Source organism: Bubalus bubalis, chromosome 16, assembly GCF_019923935.1.
Source record: "Bubalus bubalis isolate 160015118507 breed Murrah chromosome 16, NDDB_SH_1, whole genome shotgun sequence".
Taxonomy (NCBI): Eukaryota; Metazoa; Chordata; class Mammalia; order Artiodactyla; family Bovidae; genus Bubalus; species Bubalus bubalis.
Genome location: NC_059172.1, coordinates 72,857,954 through 72,878,357, shown reverse-complemented (window position 1 = coordinate 72,878,357; position 20,404 = coordinate 72,857,954).

The window sequence follows — 20,404 nt, the reverse complement described above, 5'->3', positions numbered from 1 at the left end:
AGGAAGTTTCAAAAGGGAGGGGATATATGTGTACCTATGGCTGACTCATGTTGCGGTTTAACAGAAAACAACAGAATTCTGTAAAGCAATTAACCTTCAATACAAATATTTGGCAAAACTAATACAATTATGTAAAGTTTAAAAAATAAAATAAAATTTAAAAAAAGTAAATAAATAACTTAAAAAATTCAAATTTTCTTTATATTTTTATTAAATTTTCATACAAAGTACATTCCTCCTGGAACATATTGTAATATAATCTTTATTTATGGTACAATTTTGTCTTTCTTATATTTCTTTCCTGACTTTAATCAGTTACCATTAATTTCTTCATAGTTTTGTCCACTACTGTTTTAATTTTTAAATTTCTAGCTCATGGTATATTTTCAGATATAGAAAGGCTTTGCTGACTAAATGTAAGTTCATTTGAAGTGTTGTAAATATTAATAACCTCAGATATGCAGATGACACCACCCTTATGACAGAAAGTGAAGAGGAACTAAAAAGCCTCTTGATGAAAGTGAAAGTAGAGAGTGAAAAAGTTGGCTTAAAGCTCAACATCAGAAAATGAAGATCATGGTATCCGGTCCCATCACTTCATGGGAAATAGATGGGGAAACAGTGGAAACAGTATCAGACTTTATTTTTCTGGGATCCAAAATCACTGCAGACGGTGACTGCAGCCATGAAATTAAAAGACGCTTACTCCTTGGAAGGAAAGTTATGACCAACCTAGATAGCATATTGAAAAGTGGAGACATTACTTTGCCAACAAAGGTCGGTCTAGTCAAGGCTATGGTTTTTCCAGTGGTCATGTATGGATGTGAGAGGTGGACTCTGAAGAAGGCTGAGCGCCGAAGAATTGATGCTTTTGAACTGTGGTGTTGGAGAAGACTCTTGAGGGTCCCTTGGACTGCAAGGAGATCCAACCAGTCCATTCTGAAGGAGATCAGCCCTGGGATTCCTTTGGAAGGAATAATGCTAAAGCTGAAGCTGTAGTATTTTGGCCACCTCCTGCGAAGAGTTGACTCATTGGAAAAGGCTCTGATGCTGGGAGGGATTGGGGGCAAGAGGAGAAGGGGATGACAGAGGATGAGATGGCTGGATGGCATCACTGACTCGATGGACGTGAGTCTCAGTGAGCTCCGGGGGTTGGTGTTGGACAGGGAGGCCTGGCGTGCTGTGATTCATGGTGTCGCAAAGAGTCGGACACGACTGAGTGACTGATCTGATCGATTACTATTTTATTCTTATTAATATTTATTTTTGAGGAAACAATGACCAACTGTAATATTGTGATTCACATTTTATGTTTTTTTTCCCTTAAAGTAGCTTTGTAAGACACTCATTTGCTTTTTATCTGTTATATTTAGGTGTTCATAGTTTACAAGTGCCCTCTTCTCTTGATAAAGGAAGTAGATTTTCTTTAATTGAAGATATTTGATGGGAGAAGTGGAGTTAATCATATTTCCTTTTTATCTCTTCAGAATTCTTACTTTTACCCTCTTATCCCTGTCCTTCCCTTCAATACGTTGTCTCCAAATTAATCTCACTTTTTTAATTTTATTATACCCAAAGTCCATGCTTTGTCAAAGGTGATGTTTCTACTCTCCTTCACCTTTTATTATTATTATTATTTTTTTTTTTTACTTTGCAATATTTTATTGGTTTTGCCATACATCAACATGAATCCACCATGGGTGTATACAACTTTAAACTATTTCTTACTAGATATAAACATGCACTAATTTGTTTTGTACTAACTATTTGATTTTCTTCTACTATCACTGACTATGTCTGTGTTCTGTCTAATGTCCCCAAACTTTTCATAGAGTCTTTAACGTGAAGTTTGATTAAGAACTCTGTTGAAAAGAGTTTTGTTTTTGTTTTTTTCCAAACTTGCAGGTATTTTAAAAGTTAGATTCTTAGGGTTGCAAAAATATGGTCCATGTATTTTTATTTGTTATTCCCACAGATTTGTTTATTATTACAGGAATTTAAAATAAGACAGCTTCCACTATTCTCCATACTCCTCCTCAAGTATGTTTAAAGACATTTGTTCAGATAAAGACAAAACCAAAATAATATTCTTAAGTGAAGACATTCTGTTATGGTTGAACTGAAATATTGTAGATAATATTATATAAGGTTCTTGAACTTTTGCAACTTGGCATCTAACACTATTTGATAGGATTGAAGGCTAAGACTGAGATAAAGAAAAAATTATTTTATGTTTTAGTTTAAAGAAACAGATGGGACTCTGGACAACAACTACAGGCAGAGGAAATAAATACATGACCCTAGTTTGTGGCCCTGAAATATGATGGCAGACTGGATTAATGAGAGAAGAATAATTCACATATGTAAATGCTAGAATTCCTTAATAGAGCATCTTATTCTATGTTTCTTTTTTCTTTCTACATGGCAATTTACTTGTGTTTTTCAAGGCTTCAGAATAATTTGTCTAAAGATAGAGTATTGTTTAATATATTAAATAAATGAAGGAAAAATGCTTAAGGGATGAAAGTTAAGATGATATTAGCAGTATAGTAGGTAAATGCGTTATAAGACGTAAGATATGACTTGCAAGGCTCTGAAACCATGCTACTCCAAATCAGAATGACTATCTAATGTGATAAATGACAACAAGGACAGATTTGTGACACATGTAAACATTCACTAATACTAGCAGTGGCCTAATATGAAAAAAAAAAAAAAAAAGCTTGCTTTGAATACTCATTAGAAATTATAAATAAAGTTCCTCTTATTTGTGGGTTAAAATGAAGCTTAATGCTTGAGTTCTTGATAATTTTGAGCATTAGATATACATATTGATCAGTCATGACCCTCAGTTCCAAAGTAAAAACTGTAGGAAATATTATCTTTCAGAAGGGTAAGTGTTATTCTGGCTTTAGTTACATCCTAGGAATACATAATTCATATAGATCAACCACACAGTTATATAGAGAATAGATTTTAAGATGGTCAATTGAATATTGATTATAAAATGTTTAGTGCAATAGTTACTCATGATAAGCACTCAGTTATTAAGTAATTTTTATAGTTAATATTAATTTGTTTATATAGGGCTAATAACATATATACAGGTAATATATGCTTACTTCCTGAATTCAAAAATATAAAAGTAATTAACTGAACTAGAATAGCTCATTTTGTGTATATATGTGCATGCTATGTAAGGATAGACTATGTATTTATGTATGTGCTTAATGGCTGAAGAAGCTGGTTGAATGGTTCTATGAAGACCTACAAGACCTTTTAGAACTAACACCAATAAAAATGTCCTTTTCATTATAGGGGACTGGAATGCAAAAGTAGGAAGTCAAGAAACACCTGGAGTAACAGGCAAATTAGGCCTTGGAATACAGAATGAAGCAGGGCAAAGACTAATAGAGCTTTGCCAAGAAAATGCACTGGTCATAGCAAACACCCTCTTCCAACAACACAAGAGAAGACTCTACACATGGACATCACCAGATGGTCAACACTGAAATCAGATTGATTATATTTTGCAGCCAAAGATGGAGAAGCTCTATACAGTCAACAAAAACAAGACCAGGAGCTGACTGTGGCTCAGATCATGAACTCTTTATTGCCAAATTCAGACTTAAATTGAAGAAAGTAGGGAAAACCACTGGATTACTCAGGTATGACCTAAATCAAATCCCTTATGATTATACAGTGGAAGTGAGAAATAGATTTAAGGGACTAGATATGACAGAGTGCCTGATGAACTATGGATGGAGGTTCATGACATTGTACGGAAGACAGGGATCAAGACCATCCCCATGGAAAAGAAATGCAAAAAAGCAAAATGGCTGTCAGAGGAGGCCTTACAAATAGCTGTGGAAAGAAGAGAAGTGAAAAGGAAATGAGAAAAGGAAAGATATAAGCATCTGAATGCAGAGTTCCAAAGAATAGCAAGAAGAGATAAGAAAGCCTTCCTCAGCGATCAATGCAAAGAAATAGAGGAAAACAACAGAATGGGAGAGACTAGAAATCTCTTCAAGAAAATTAGAGGTACCAAGGGAACATTTCATGCAAAGATGGGCTCTATAAAGGACAGAAATGGTATGGACCTAACAGAAGCAGAAGATATAAGAAGAGGTGGCAAGAATACACAGAAAAACTGTACAAAAAAGATCTTCACGACCAAGATAATCATGATGGTATGATCACTCACCTAGAGCCAGACATTCTAGAATGTGAAGTCAAGTGGGCCTTAGAAAGCATCACTATGAACAAAGCTAGTGGAGGTGATGGAATTCCAGTTGAGCTCTTTCAAATTCTGAAAGATGATGCTGTGAAAGTGCTGCACTCAATATGCCAGCAAATTTGGAAAAGTCGGCAGTGGCCACAGGACTGGAAAAGGCCAGTTTTCATTCCAGTCCCAAAGAAAGGCAATGCCAAGGAATGCTCAAACTACCACACAATTGCACTCATCTCACATGCTAGTAAAGTAATGCTCAAAATTCTTCAAGCCAGACTTCAGCAATACGTGAGATGTGAACTTCCAGATGTTCAAGCTACTTTTAGAAAAGGCAGAGGAACCAGAGATCAAATTCCCAACATCTGCTGGATCATGGGAAAAGCAAGAGAGTTCCAGAAAAACATCTATTTCTGCTTTATTGACTATGCCAAAGCCTTTGACTGTGTGGATCACAATAAACTGTGCAAAATGCTGAAAAAGATGGGAATACCAGACCACCTGACCTGCCTCTTCATAAATCTGTATGCAGGTCAGGAAGCAACAGTTAGAACTGGACATGGAACAACAGACTGATTCCAAATAGGAAAAGGAGTACGTCAAGACTGTATATTTTCACTCTGCTTATTTAAATTATATGCAGAGTACATCATGAGAAACACTGGACTGGAAGAAGCACAAGCTGGCAATCGAGATTGCTGGGAGAAATATCAATAACCTCAGATATGCAGATGACACCACCCTTATGGCAGAAAGTGAAGAGGAACTAAAAAGCCTCTTGATGAAAGTGAAAGTGGAGAGTGAAAAAGTTGACTTAAAGCTCAACATTCAGAAAATGAAGATCATGGCATCTGGTCCCATCACTTCATGGCAAATAGATGGGAAACAGTGGAAACAGTGTCAGACTTTATTTTGGGGGGCTCCAAAATCACTGCAGGTGGTGATTGCAGCCGTGAAATTAAAAGGTGCTTACTCCTTGGTAGGAAAGTTGTGACCAACCTAGATAGCATATTGAAAAGCAGAGACATTACTTTGCCAACAAAGGTCGGTCTAGTCAAGGCTATGGTTTTTCCAGTGGTCATGTATGGATGTGAGAGTTGGACTGTGACGAAAGCTGAGTGCCAAAGAATTGATGCCTTTGAACTGTGGTGTTGGAGAAGACTCTTGAGAGTCCCTTGGACTGCAAGGAGATCCCACCAGTCCATTCTGAAGGAGATCAGCCCTGGGATTTCTTTGGAAGGAATGATGCTAAAGCTGAAACTCCAGTACTTTGGCCACCTCATGCAAAGAGTTGACTCACTGTAAAATACTCTGATGCTCGGAGGGATTGGTTGCTGGAGGAAAAGGGGACGAAAAGGGGACGAATAGGGGACGACAGAGTATGAGATGGCTGGATAATATCACCGACTAGATGGACGTGAGTTTGAGTGAACTCCAGGAGATGGTGATGGACAGGGAGGCCTGGCATGCCGCTGTTCTTGGGGTTGCAAAGAGTCGGACATGACCGAGCAACTGTACTGAACTGGTTCTTTTTTACCTCTGAAAACTATTTCAGTCACTCAAAAATTGCATATAGTGAAGATACCTTATCTTTTTGCACAATATACCAAAAAAGTAAACATTTTTATTAGCTCAGATAATTATGTAAGAACAGTGCGGCACTTGCACCATGACCTTCTACCCGCACTTGCCCATTCCCAGCTTAATGTGACAGAAATTGTTTCTAGTTAGGAGTAGGCAAGAACACAGTTCTAATGCCAGTTTCATATAGAGGGGTATAGTATCTTCTTGGGAAGGGCAGGACATTCGGATTTATAATCTCTAATGACTCATAAAGAAGCAGAAATCACAAATAGATTGATAACATATAAATTATTGAATTAGTAATTAGGAAAACAAACAAACAAACTACCCACAAAGAAAGCCAAAGCTCAAGCTCAGATTGCTTCACTAATGTTTCTACCAAACATTTAAGGAATCAAACTCTTCATTTTTCTTCACTAACTCTTCCAAAAAATAAATAAATAAATAAAAGAGAAAGAAACATCTGCCAATTATTTTTCCAAGCCCAGTAGTACCCTGATTCAAAAGCAAATGAAGATATCACAGGAAATGAAAACTGCAGATCAAAATGTAGATCCTCTAAAAGTAGAAGCAAAATGGCTTAACAAAAGTTAGCACATCAGATCCCATAACATATAAAACTAACATGATGTTGACTGGTGAAAAAACATTATGCTTTCCCCTAAAATCAGGGAAAAAAAAAAGAAGTATATTTTCTCTCATCACTTCTATTCGATTTTATATTGAACATTCTAATAAAGACAATAGAGCAAGAAAGATAAATAAATGGCATTCAGATTGAAACAGAATAAGTAAAGCTATCTAGTTTTCCAAAGGTCATGATCTTGCATATAAAACCTACAAAGATTCACTATAATACCATTAGAACTAGTAAACAATTTCAGCAAGGTTATAGCATGTAAGATTGATATATACAAACATTTCTGTTTTTATACACTATCAAGGAACAATCTAATATTACAGAAACCACTCAATGTACAATAGTAGCAAAAATAATGAAATATTCAGTGATAAAGAATTCAAAAAATAATACTCAAAAATAAAACATTGTTGAAAAATTAATGGAAGTCTAATATATAAATAGAAACACACTTCATGATCATGGATTGGATGACTTATTTAGTATCAATATGACAGTAGTACCCAGATTCAGTGAAATAACTGTCAAAATCCCAGGTTCCTATTTTGTAGATTTATAAAGAGGATCTTGTAATTGCTGCAGAAATTCAAAGGATTTAGAATTGACAAAATAATACTGAAAAAGAACAATGCTATAGCATTCATATTTCTTTATTTCAAAACAGTACAAAGCTACCCATAACTAATATGTATCAAGACATGAGACACTGGTCAAACAATAGATGTATAGATGAATGTAATAGATTTGAGGGTTCCAAAATAAACCTCTTAATTGATTTTTGACAAGGGTTCTAAACAACTCATATGAATAAAAAGCTTTATTCAACAAATAAGGTTGTTCTAATTGGTTATCCACATGCAAAAGAATGAAGTTGGACTTGTGTTTCACGTCATACATGAAAATTAACCAAGTGGATCAAAATCCAAAATATAACAGCTAAAAATATAAAATTCAGAAAAAAACCATAAATATTTGTGACCTTGGACAAGAAAATGGTTTCTTCACTGTAACACAAAAAGCATAGGCAACAAATGAAAAATACATAGGTTGGGCTTCTTCAACATAAAATTAAAACCATGGCTAGAATATATCTAGAATACATGTTTTATAATACATAAAATATATATAATACACATTATATATACATATATAATATGTATACATAAAAAACACATCTAGAATACATAAGAACACTTACAACTCAATAATAAGGCCACCATGGACAGCCAAAACAGAAAAATCTTCTCCAACATCACGGAAATTTATTCAAAGGAAAAAAGCAAAAAAGCAAATAACCAATAATCATATGAAAAGATGCTCAACAACATTAGCCATTAGGGAAATATAAATAAAACTCATAAGAGGTACTATTATAAGATGGCTATTTTCACAAAGGCAAGTAATGTCAAATATTGATAACTATACAGAGAAATTAGAAATCTCATATTCTGGTAATAAGAATAGGGCAGTCACTGTAGTAAACAGTCTGACAATAACTCAAGGGTTTAAATGGAGCTATCTCACTTCCAATATAAATGGAAACACAAAAATTTTACATGAATGTTCACAGCAGCATTATTCATAAAAGCTAAAATGTAGCAAAAAACTCAAATTCTATTAACTGATAATGGATTTTTCAAAATGCAGTGTATATATTGTTGCTTAGTTGTTCAGTCCTGTCCAGCTCTTTGTGACGCCAAGGACTGCAGCATGCCAGGCTTCCCTGTTCTTCACCATCTCCCAGAACTTGCTCAAATTCAGGTCCATGGAGTCGGTGATGGCATGCAATGATCTCATTCTCTGTCATCGACTTCTCCTCCTGCCTTCAATCTTTCCAGGCATCAGAGTCTTTTCCAGTGAGTCACCTCTTTGCATCAGGAGGCCCAAATATTGGAGCTTCAGCATCAGTCTTTCCAATGAATATTCAGGACTGGTTTCCTTTAGGATTGGATGGCTTGATCTCCTTGCAGTCCAAGGGAATTTCAAGAGTCTTCTCCAACACCACAGTTCAAAAGCATCTGTTCTCCAGTACTCACCCTTCTTTATGGTCCAATTCTCACATCCATTCATGACTACTGGAAAAACCATAGCTTTGACTCTATAGACCTTTGTGGGCAAAGTAATGTTTCTGTTTCTTAATATGCTGTGTATGTTTGTCATAGCTTTTCTTCCAAGGAGCAAGTGTCTTTTCCTTTCATGGTTGCAGTCAAAGTCTGCAGTGATTTTGGAGTCCAAGAAAATAAAGTCTATCACTGTTTTCATTGTTTCTCCATCTATTTGCCATGAAGTGATGGGACTGGATGTCATGATCTTTGTTTTTTGAATGTAGAGTTTTAAGCCAGCTTTTTCACTCTCCTCTTTAACTTTCATCAAGAGGCTTTTTAGTTCCTCTTCACTTTCTGTCATAAGGGTGGCATCATCTGCAAATCTGACATTATTGATATATCTAGCTGCAAACTTGATTCCAGCTTGTTCTTCATCCATCCAATCATTTCACATGATGTACCTTGCATAGAAGTTAAATAAGCAGGGTGACAATATGCAATCTCGATGTACTCCTCTCCCAACTTAAAACCATTCCATTGTTCCATGTCTGGTTCCACGGTTGCTTTTTGACCAGCATACGGATTTCTCAGGAGGCAGGCCAGGTAGTTGTGTATTTCCATATTTTCAAGAATTTTCAGTTTGTTGTGATCCACACAGTCAAAGCCTTTAGCATTGTCAATGAAGCAGAAGTAGATGTTATTCTGGAATTCTCTTACTTTTTCTATGATCTAATAGAAGCTGGCAATTTGATCTCTGATTCCTCTGCCTTTTATAAATCCAGCTTGAACATCCAGAAGTTCTCAGTTCAAGTACTGTTGAAACCTAACTTGGATAATTTTTAGCATTACCTTGCGAGCCTGTGAAATGAGAGCAATTGTGCAGTAGTTTGAACAGTTTTTGGCATTGCCTTTCTTTGGGACTGAAATGAAAACTTCCCTTTTCCAGGCTTGAGGCTACTGCTGAGTTTTCCAAACTTGCTTCATGTTGAGGGCAGCACTTTCACAGCATCATCTTTTAGGATTTGAAATAGTTCACCTCGAATTCCATCACCTCCATTATTTTTGTGTGTATTGATGCTTCATAAGCTCCACTTGACTTTGGAGTCCAGAATGTCTGACTCTAGGTAGAGGATCACACCCTTGTGGTTATCTGGGTCATTAAGATCTTTTTTATATATTTATTCTGTGGATTCTTGCCACTTCTTCTTAATATCTTCTGTTTCTGTTAAGTTCATATCTTTTTTGTGCTTTATTGGCAGAAAGAGGATGGACCTTAAAAATAACTCCAGAGGAAATGAATAGGTTGAGCCAAAGTGGAAACTGTTTGGAAACATCCTAGTTTGGATGTGCCTAGTGGTGAAAGTAAAATCTTATGCTGTAAAGAACAATTTTGCACAGGAACTTGGAATATTAGGTCCATAAATCAAGGTAAATTGGAAGTGGTCAAACAGGAGATGGCAAGAGTGAACATCGACATGCAAAGAGTTGACTCATTGGAAAACACTGATGCTGGGAGGGATTGGGGGCAGGAGGAAAAGGGGACAACAGAGGATAAAATGGCTGGATGGCATCCCGACTCAATGGAAGTGAGTTTGAGTGAACTCCGGGAGTTGGTGTTGGACAGGGAGGCCTGGCGTGCTGCGATTCATGGGGTCACAAAGAGTCGGACACGACTGAGCCACTGAATTGAACTGAACTGAACAAAAATGACTGGAATGGGTGAATCTAATTCTGCCTACTAATGTGGGCAAGAATCCCTTAGAAGAAATGAGGTAATCCTTATAGTCAACAAGAGTCCAAAATGCAGTACTTGGGTGCGATTTTTCAAAAACAACACAATGAACTCCTTTTGTAAGGCACACCTTTCAATATCACAGTAATCCAAGTATATACCCCAACCACTAATGCTGAAGAAGCTGAAGTTGAATGGTTCTATTTAAACTTACAAGACCTTTTATAACTAATTCCCAAAAAAAAAGATGTCCTTTTCATCATAGGGGATGGGAATGAGATTACAATTAAAAGACGCTTACTCCTTGGAAGGAAAGTTATGACCAACCTAGATAGCATATTCAAAAGCAGAGACATTACTTTGCCAACAAAGGTCCGTCTAGTCAAGGCTATGGTTTTTCCAGTGGTCATGTATGGATGTGAGAGTTGGACTGGGAGGAAAGCTGAGTGCCGAAGAATTGATGCCTTTGAACTGTGGTGTTGGAGAAGACTCTGGAGAGTCCTTGGACTGCTAGGAGATCCAACCAGTCCATTCTGAAGATCAGCCCTGGGATTTCTTTGGAAGGAATGATGCTAAAGCTGAAACTCCAGTACTTTGGCCACCTCACATGAAAATTGACTCCTTGGAAAAGACTCTGATGCTGGGAGGGATTGGGGGCAGGAGGAGAAGGGGATGACAGAGGATGAGATGGCTGGATGGCATCACCGACTCGATGGATGTGAGTTTGAGTGAACTCTGGGAGTTGGTGATAGACAGGGAGGCCTGGCGTGCTGCGATTCATGGAGTCGCAAAGAGTAGGACATGACTGAGCGACCGAACTGAACTGAACTGATGTCTCATTCTCTGGATCTCTCTTTCAAATTATAGATAAAATAAATCTGATTGAATTTCAATTTAGTCACAAGCATTTTTGCTGGCCTAATGCTTCAAATGCAATTTTCATGAGTTAACATGAAGCTCTGTAGCTCTGTATTTTATGGGGAGGAAAGACCCCTTAGTAAAAATGAACACATATTTATCATAGTCATGTAAAATATTGTATATCAGTTGAGTTAAAACTGGTTCAACACACCACATTACAAACAGAAGTTAAGAAAAAAAATTTTAATAATATTCAAGAGAACCAGTTTTTTTTTTTTTTTCCTTTTCAGAGGAATTTTACCAACTAGTATTTTAACATTCAAAAAAATATATATATATATGTATGTGTAAATATATATATATATATATATATATATATATATATATATATATCAGTTAAGCAAACACTAAGTCTTATTATCAGGATCTGTTTTGATTCTGGAGATAAAGTATGAATAGGATACAGTCACTTTTTCAGAATTTAAAACTAGATAAAGAAGCATCCATTATAAATGTGTGTGAGGAATTATCTTTCCAACTGTCTTGTAAAGTCAAACCCTTCCACAGTCTTTGATCTATCACTAGCTTTTTAAAGTAGTCATTCAAGTTAAGGTCAATGCCATCATACCTACTGGTAGGACAATATTTTTCTATCATGGCAAATATTTCCAGTGTTATTATTCTAGAAGTATAATTAGAGATTATTTGAAGTCATAAATGTGGTCATTAGTGTTTCTGGCCCTTATTTTCAATGTACTGAAACTCAATTTCTGTTTTGAATACAAGTCTAAAATATCCATATTGTGTCATTGAAACCACAGATGTCAATTAAAAAAAGAAAACTTTTTAATCCATCAAAGAGCTATGCCTAGGGTAACCATAAAGTCAAATATGACTGCCTTGATTTCTTGGAGATGAGGCTTTCAGGGCCATTTAAAAATATGATGCCATGTCATAAACTATCTTTAAAATGGTCTGCCTTCCAGTTTTCTGACTTCTAAGTGAAATTGCTTAGTACCTTGAGGGGATGGGTAATAAAATAGACATTCAAAAGATAATTTACTTTTGAAAGGAGGGTATGTGATGACAGTACAAGAAGATACAAAGATCAGTGTTAACTAAAATGATAGTTTCAGACATATGTTTCTTGTGAGCCAGAAGTTCCTTGGAGTCACAGCAATTATAATAAGAGCTCATCCTTTCGATTACAAAGCCATAGCTTCAAATCTTATAAATGCTGTCAGCTTCCTCAACATTTAATTCTTTGTATAACAGCACTCCAGCCACTCACAGAAAAAGGAGGCAAATATCAGTGATTACTCGGACTTTCATACTGACCAGAACTAACTGAATTTTTATTACCAGTACTTTAACATTCAGTGCTTGAATTACTTTGAAAATGGATCAAATCAAATCATGTTAAATAGCTGGCATGATAAGAGGAAAAAGTGGTCAATGAAAATACTCATTATTTCTTTACAACAGCACTGTCTAGGAGCAGACTAAGATGCATTTTAACTCTGCAAAATATTTTTTGAGTACTTGTTTTTGTTATTGTTCAGGCACCAAGTCATGTTCAACTCTTTGGGACCCCATGAACTGCAGCATGCCAGGCTTTCCTCTCCTTCACTATCTCTCAGAATTTGCTCAGATGCATGTCCGTTGAGTCAGTGATGCTATCTAAGCATCTCATCCTCTTCCCAACTCTTCTCTTTTTGCCTTCACCCTTTCCCATCACTTACTATGTACTCAACATGCAAAAGAGACTTCCCTGGTGACTCAGATGGTAAAAGTGTCTGCCTATAATGCAGGAGACCCGGATTCGATCCCTGAGTTGGGAAGATCCCCTGGAGAAGGAAATGGCAACCCACTCCAGTAGTCTTGCCTGGAAAAGCCCACGGACAGAGAAGCCTGGTAGGCTGGAGTCCATGGGGTCGCAAAGAGTCAGACATAACTGAGCTCTTCACTTTCAACATGCCAAAAAAAATTTTTTTAATAGTAGCTAAAAGAAAACATACTGACAAAAGTGAAAAGTCGGACTGTATAATATATCAGTGACAAAAAAATAAAACATAGAAAGTTACACAAATAAGCAAGAAAAAAAGAGTCCTTTGATACTATTTTGCCTGTAGTATTAACAAATAGAAAGAACTAGAGGACATCAATTATAGCACTTTATGTCAAGTCATGTATTAAAATAATTGCATGTCATTAAAATATTTTAAAAGTTCCATTTAGTGTTTTAGAAGATAAAGAATAGTGACATAGTTTGAAGAGAGTTTAAAAAAAAAACATTTAAATATTTATATATTAAAAACTTTAATTTCTTTGAAATTCTTATATAAACTATGTCTGTAATGCTGCAAAACTAATGAGATGTTACTGTGTATGTCTCTGGGTGTGCATGAACACATTACTTACGCAGTAAAGTTTTACTTAAACATGAACAAAGAAAATCATGCTCTATTCTCACAGATTTATTCAGTGAGTTCTGACATAAAGAGGTGGCTTGCTTGTATGGTTTCTTGAAATAAATGATCATATGGGCAAAACCAAAAATACTTCTCACATCTTCAGCTGCAGTATGGCCTTCATGGAAGTAAATGCAAATCAAAATACCCTGCTTTGCTCAGCCAGCCATGATTTTTGCCTGAATGCCTACCCTGTTTTCAAGCTTGTGTATAACTAGAGTCAGCATCACATTATACAGCCAACTATAAAACAAAACTTGAAGGTAGATGGAGAGTTTAGAAGGCCTTAAAATATCACCCCTATTGCCAATGACAAAATTAGTTCCTTTTCATATTAATCTTTTTGGGGGTTAAAATGGCTAGTCTAAAAAGATACTCCTTGTTAGAAAGAAAATACTCAAGGGATTGAAGTATTTCATAAGTTGCTATCAGTGTCCTCATTAATGGTGTTTAATTGACAGCTGGCAGAGAAGCCTGAGGGAAGACAGGGTCTGGCAGGCAGGGCACCACCAATAAGCAAACTTGGAGTCATAGTTTGGGCCCAGTGCTGTCCTTAACAGTTCTATACTTTGAATAACATGAAGACTTCTCCTCTTTATTTTATTTGACTGGTTTAGGTTACTGGTCTCCCTTTTTGGTCATTGACTTTTACATTTCTTAGAGACCAACCATGATGTATTTGAGTGTACCAATATAAATTGAAATCAACTGGCTTTTCTTCTAATATTTACAGTATATTAAGCTCCTGGTAAGCTTGGTTTATATAGAAGCTTGAAGCAGGAAAAAAATACATTAAAATAAACTACTTTCATGTATTCACTTTATTATTATTATTTTTATTTTTAGAAGTAATACTTTTATAGAACTTAAAAACTTACTTTGTATAAGGCATATTATAGAAAACAGTAAATCTCTGGATCAGGAAGATCCCCTGAATAAGGATTCGTCTATCCATTTCAGAGTTCTTACCTGGTAAATCCCATGGGCAGAGAAGCCTGGTAGGCTACAGTCCAAGGGGTCACAAAAGAGTCAGACATGACTTAGCAACTAAACAACAACAATGATACCTTAATACTACCATTTCCTCCCTAGCCCGGCTCTGAGAGTAAATCAGCTCAATATTTTAACTCTTTAACTGTTTCTTCTTGTATTTGCCTACAAATTTTTGACCAATACCACCCTTAAAACAGTCAAACAGGAATCTAGTTTCAGGAAAACAACCAAACATCAGATTACTCCTGCTGGATAATGCAACTATTTTTTTCTTGGGATCTAGTGAGACCGAACTATCAAGATGGTGCTGACTTGCTAATTTGGGGTGACTCGTTTATGTCAGACCTAGGACAAGTTCAGATCCGGGACTACTAATGATCCCCTGACCCTTGGCCTGTGCAATGGATTTCACCCATCCATGTCCCAATCATCCTATCACTTCAGGCCTGCAGCACCTAAATATGTGTTCTGTGGCTGTGGTGGTGCTACAGGAATTCTTTACACTGAATGTTCCTTTGCCAATTGACACTGATCATGGTTAGGCAGTTCAGCAAGAGTGGCTGTGCTGTTTCCTCCAAAAGTCTTTAAGACTCTTGCTACACAATACCAATAGGCTTTTCTTATCTATTTCCTCTAATTGTATTCAATGGATGAGGATATGTGCTCCCATGACCATCTTCAACTATGCTAGACAAAAGGTAGATAGTCCTGTGAATAGGAATACACTTCTTCCGTTCAACTCCCCTATTTAACTTCCACTGGTGAAGGCAGAGGTATAACCAAGATCAAAGAGACCACATGCTAGGAATGTGGGCATTATAGTTTAAATCATTCCAGAAAACACATAGTTAGAAGGTGTTGCAAAACTTTTATACTATAAAATTCTAAATTGGAAATTTAACAAAACTAGAAAACTAATGCTGTATACTAATATGTATTCTCGGTAAGACTTGCATTTGTGTTCACTATCAGTGTAACACACTAGCAGCTTTTCAGAGTAATTACAAAGTTAATATTCACAGAAGTAATGATGTAACTAGCATTAAACAAGTGGAATTAGGGAAATGTACAGTAAGATCTATATTGTCTCAATATAGACAGGTTCTAAGGAAACATTGTATTATGAGTAATAACAATATTACTATCTTTTTTTCTCTTGTAAGAGTGGGGTACCATTAACCATGAATGGTACTTTTGACAATAAATAACACAATACTATGGTTCTCAGACCTGAATAGGAAGAGGTGATGCATTGACACTATGACACATAAATATTTAAATACTTCTTCTCTACATCTGCAATAAATCAAATTGACCTATCTTACATGAACCCATGAACTTTATCATACATTCCTGGTCAACTTGTTGATGTGAAAAAGGACACTGTCAAAGTATTACTCTGCATCACATAAACCCAGGAGAGGGCCTACTTATCACTTAAAATTCTGATACTTCTTCATTCCATTTCACATTTAAGGCTTTATCTAATAGTCTTCTTCTATTGAAGATTAGAAATGATATTTTTTATTCTCAGATATCATGTTCTGTCTCCACATGGAAATACTTTCCTTATCTCCATCCTAGGAATTATATAATTTTTAGCAAAATAAATATTTTGTGCATGTTTTTTATGATTTTTTAAATATTGTTCATGGTTAAACCACATATTGCTGCAAAATTGCATTTTATTTATTTTACAACATTTGTTTTGCCTAGAAATTGCTCATCAATAAAATGACAATATTAAAATTGCCAAATTTATAAGGTTGCTATTATGTTTAGTGAATTAATATATATAAAATAATGGTTAGCTGGTACAAGTTAGCACTCCAGAAATACTTTCACCCTTAGATTAATACTTAGCTGTAATTTTTCTTTCTCCAAATTATCTGAAAAACTGAATCTGGTCAGATGATCAAGCAATTATAGATTCCCACCCACTTAATTGTAACTCGCTTAGAGCTTTCCATCTTCATGAATTTATCTCTAATGGGGACTTCCTATACTACTACAGTCATCATCTTGTTATTTCCATGTAAACCCTTTGTGTATTAGAATTTTATTTGTTAAATTACATGATTTCTATTTCTTAATTTACACTATCATGGTTGGAAGAATATACCAAAAGAAACTATAAAAAATGTGCATCAGTTGAGTACAATTCAGTCACTCAGTCATGTCCGACTCTTTGTGACCCCATGGATTGCAGCACGTCAGGCCTCCCTGCCCATCACTAACTACTGGAATTTACTCAAACTCATGCCCATTGAGTCAGTGATGCCATCCATCTCATCCTCTGTCATCCCCTTTTCCTCCTGCCCTCAGTCTTTCCCAGCATCAGGGTCTTTTCAAGTGAGTCAGCTCTTCGCATAAGGTGGACAAAATATTGGAGTTTCAGCTTCAACATTAGTCCTTCCAATGAACATTCAGGACTGATCCCCTTTAGAATGGACTGGTTGAATCTCCTTGAAGTCCAAGGGACTCGCAAGAGTCTTCTCCAACACCACAGTTCACAAGCATCAATTCTTCAGCTCTCAGCTTTCTTTATAGTTCAACTCTCACATCCATACATGACTACTGGAAAAAAAACATAGCCTTGTCTAAATGGACACTTGTTGGAAAAGTAATGTCTCTACATTTTAATATGCTGTCTAGGTTAGTCATAACGTTTCTTCCAGGAGCAAGAATCTTTTAATTTCATGGCTGCAATCACCATCTGAGTGATTTTGGAGCCAAGGAAATAAAGTCTGCCACTTTATCCACTGTTTCTCCATCTATTTGCCATGAAGTGATGGGACCAGATGCCACGATATTTGTTTTCTCAATGTTGAGCTTTAAGCCAACTTTTTCACTCTCCTCTTTCACTTTCATCAAGAGGCTCTTTAGTTCTTTACTTTCTGCCATAGGGGTGGTATCATCTGCATATCTGAGGTTATTGACATTTCTCTCAGAAACCTTGATTCAAGCTTGTGTTTCATCTAGCCCAGCATTTCACATATATACTCTCTATATAAGTTAAATAAGCACAATGACAATATACAGCCTTGACATACTACTTTTCCTGTTTGGAACCAGTCTGTTGTTTCATGTCCAGTTCTAGCTGTTGATTCCTGACCTGCATGCAGATTTCTCAGAAGCAGGGTGGGGGGTGATCTGGTATTCCCATCTCTTTAAGAATTTTCCACAGTTTATTCTGATCCACATAGTCAAAGGCTTTTGCATAGCCAGCAAAGTAGAAATATACTTTTTTTCCTGGAACTCTCTTGTGTTTTTGATGCTCGAGCGGATGTTGGCAATTTGATCTCTGGTTCTTTTGTCTTTCCTAAAACCAGCTGGAACATCTGGAAGTTCCCGGTTCATGTATTGTTGAAGCCTAGCATGGAGAATTTTGAACATTACTTTGCTAGAATGTGAGATGAGTGCAATTGTGCAGTAATTTGAGCATTCTTTGGCGTGCCTTTCTTTGGGATTGGGATGAAAACTGACCTTTTCCAGTCCTGTGGCCACTGCTGAGTTTTCCAAATTTGCTGGCATATTGAGTGCAGCACTTTCACAGCATCATCTTTTAGGATTTGAAATAGCTCCACTGGAATTCCATAACCTCCACTAGCTTTGTTCATAGGGATGCTTCCGAAGGCCCACTTGACTTCACATTCCAGATGTCTGGCTCTAGGTGAGTGATCACACCATCATGATTATCTGAGTTGTGAAGATCTTTTTTGTACAGTTCTTCTGTGTATTCTAGCCACCTCTTCTTAATATCTTCTGCTTCTGTTAGTTAGATCCATACCATTTTTGTCCTTTATTGAGTCCATTTTTGCATGAAATGTTCCCTTGGTATCTCTGATTTTCTTGAAGAGCTCTCTAGTCTTTCCCATTCTATTATTTTCCTCTATTTCTTTGCACTGATCAGTGAGGAAGCCTATTTTATTTCTCCTTGCAATTCTTTGGAATTCTGCATTCAAATGGGTATATCTTTCTTTTTCTCCTTTGCTTTTCATTTCTATTCTTTTCAAAGCTATTTGTAAGGCCTCTTCAGACAGCCATTTCACTTTTTTGCATTTCTTTTTCTTGGAGATGGTCTTGATCCCTGTCTCCTGTCATGAACTTCTGTCCATAGTTCATCAGGCACTCTGTCTATCAGATCTAGTTCCTTAAATCTATTTCTCACTTCCACTGTATAATTGTAAGGGATTTGATTTAGATCATACCTGAAGGGTCTAGTGTTTTTTCCCAACTCTCTTCAATTTAACTCTGAATTTTTCAATAAGGAGTTCAAGATCTGAGCCACAGTCAGCTTCCAGTCTTGTTTTTTCTGACTGTATAGAGTTTCTAAATCTTTGGCTGCAAAGAATATAATCAATTTGATTTCAGTATTGACCATCTGGTGATGTCCATGTATAGAGTCTTCTCTTCTGTTGTTGGAAGAGGGTGTTTTCTATGACCAGTGCATTCTCTTGGCAGATTTCTATTAGCCTTTGCCTTGCTTCATTCTGTACTCCAAGGACAAATTTGTCTGTTAATCCAGGTGTTTCTTGACTTTCTACTTTTCCATTCCAGTCCCCGATAATGAAAAGGACATCTTTTTTGGGTGTTAATTCCAGAAGGTCTTGTAGGTCTTCATAAAACCACTCAACTTCAGCTTCTTCAGCACTACACCTAGTGGCATAGACTTGGATTACCATGATATTGAATTGTTTGCCTTGGAAACAAACAGAGATCATTCTGTCAGTTTTTGAAATTGCATCCAAGTACTGTATTTCAGACTCTTTTGTTGACTATGATGGTTTCTCCATTTCTTCTAAGGGATTCTTGCCCACAGTAGTAGAAACAATGGTCATCTGAGTTAAATTCACCCATTCCAGTCCATTTTAGTTTGCCAATTCCTAAAATGTTGATGTTCTCTTTTGCCATCTCCTGTTTGACCCTTTCCAATTTGCCTTGATTCATGGACCTAACATCCCAGGTTCCTATGCAATATTGCTCTTTACAGCATTGGACCTTACTTCCATCACCAGTCACATCCACAACTGGGTATTGTTTTTGCTTTGGCTATGTCTCTTCATTCTTTCTGGAATTATTTCTCCACTGATCTCCAGTAGCATATTGGGCACCTACCAACCTGCGGAGTTCATCTTTCAGTGTCCTATCTTTTTACCTTTTCATACTCTTCATGGGGTTCTCAAGCAACGAATACTGAAGTGGTTTGCCATTCCCTTCTCCAGTGGACCACATGTTGTCAGAACTCTCCACCATGACCCATCTGTCTTGGGTGACCCTACATGCCATGGCTCATAGTTTCATTGAGTTAGACAAGGCTGTGTCCATGTGATTAGATTGGTTAGTTTTCTATGATTGTGATTTTCAGTCTCTCTGCCCTCTGATGGAGAAGGATAAGAGCTTTATGAAAGCTTCCTGATGGGATAGACTGACTGAGGGGGATACTGGGTATTGTTCTGATGGGGGGAGGGGGGTGCATGCTCAGTAAATCTTTAATACAATTTTCTGTTGATGAGTTGAGCTGTGTTCCCTCCCTGCTGTTTACCTGGGGCCAAACTATGGTGGAGGTAATGAAGATAATGGTGACCTCCCTCAAAAGATCCCATGCATGTACTACTACAGTCCTTGCCCCCAACCCTGCAGCAGGCCACTTCCAACCCACGCCTTCACCAGAGACTCTTGGACACCCACAGGCAAGTCTCCTGTGGGGTCACTGTTCCTTTCTCTTGGGTCCTGGTGCATGATGTTCTGTTGTGTCCTCCAAGAGTCTGTTTCCGCGTCCTATGTAAGTTCTGGCAGCTCTACGGTGGGGTTAATGGTGACCTCCTCCAAGAGGACTTATGCAATACT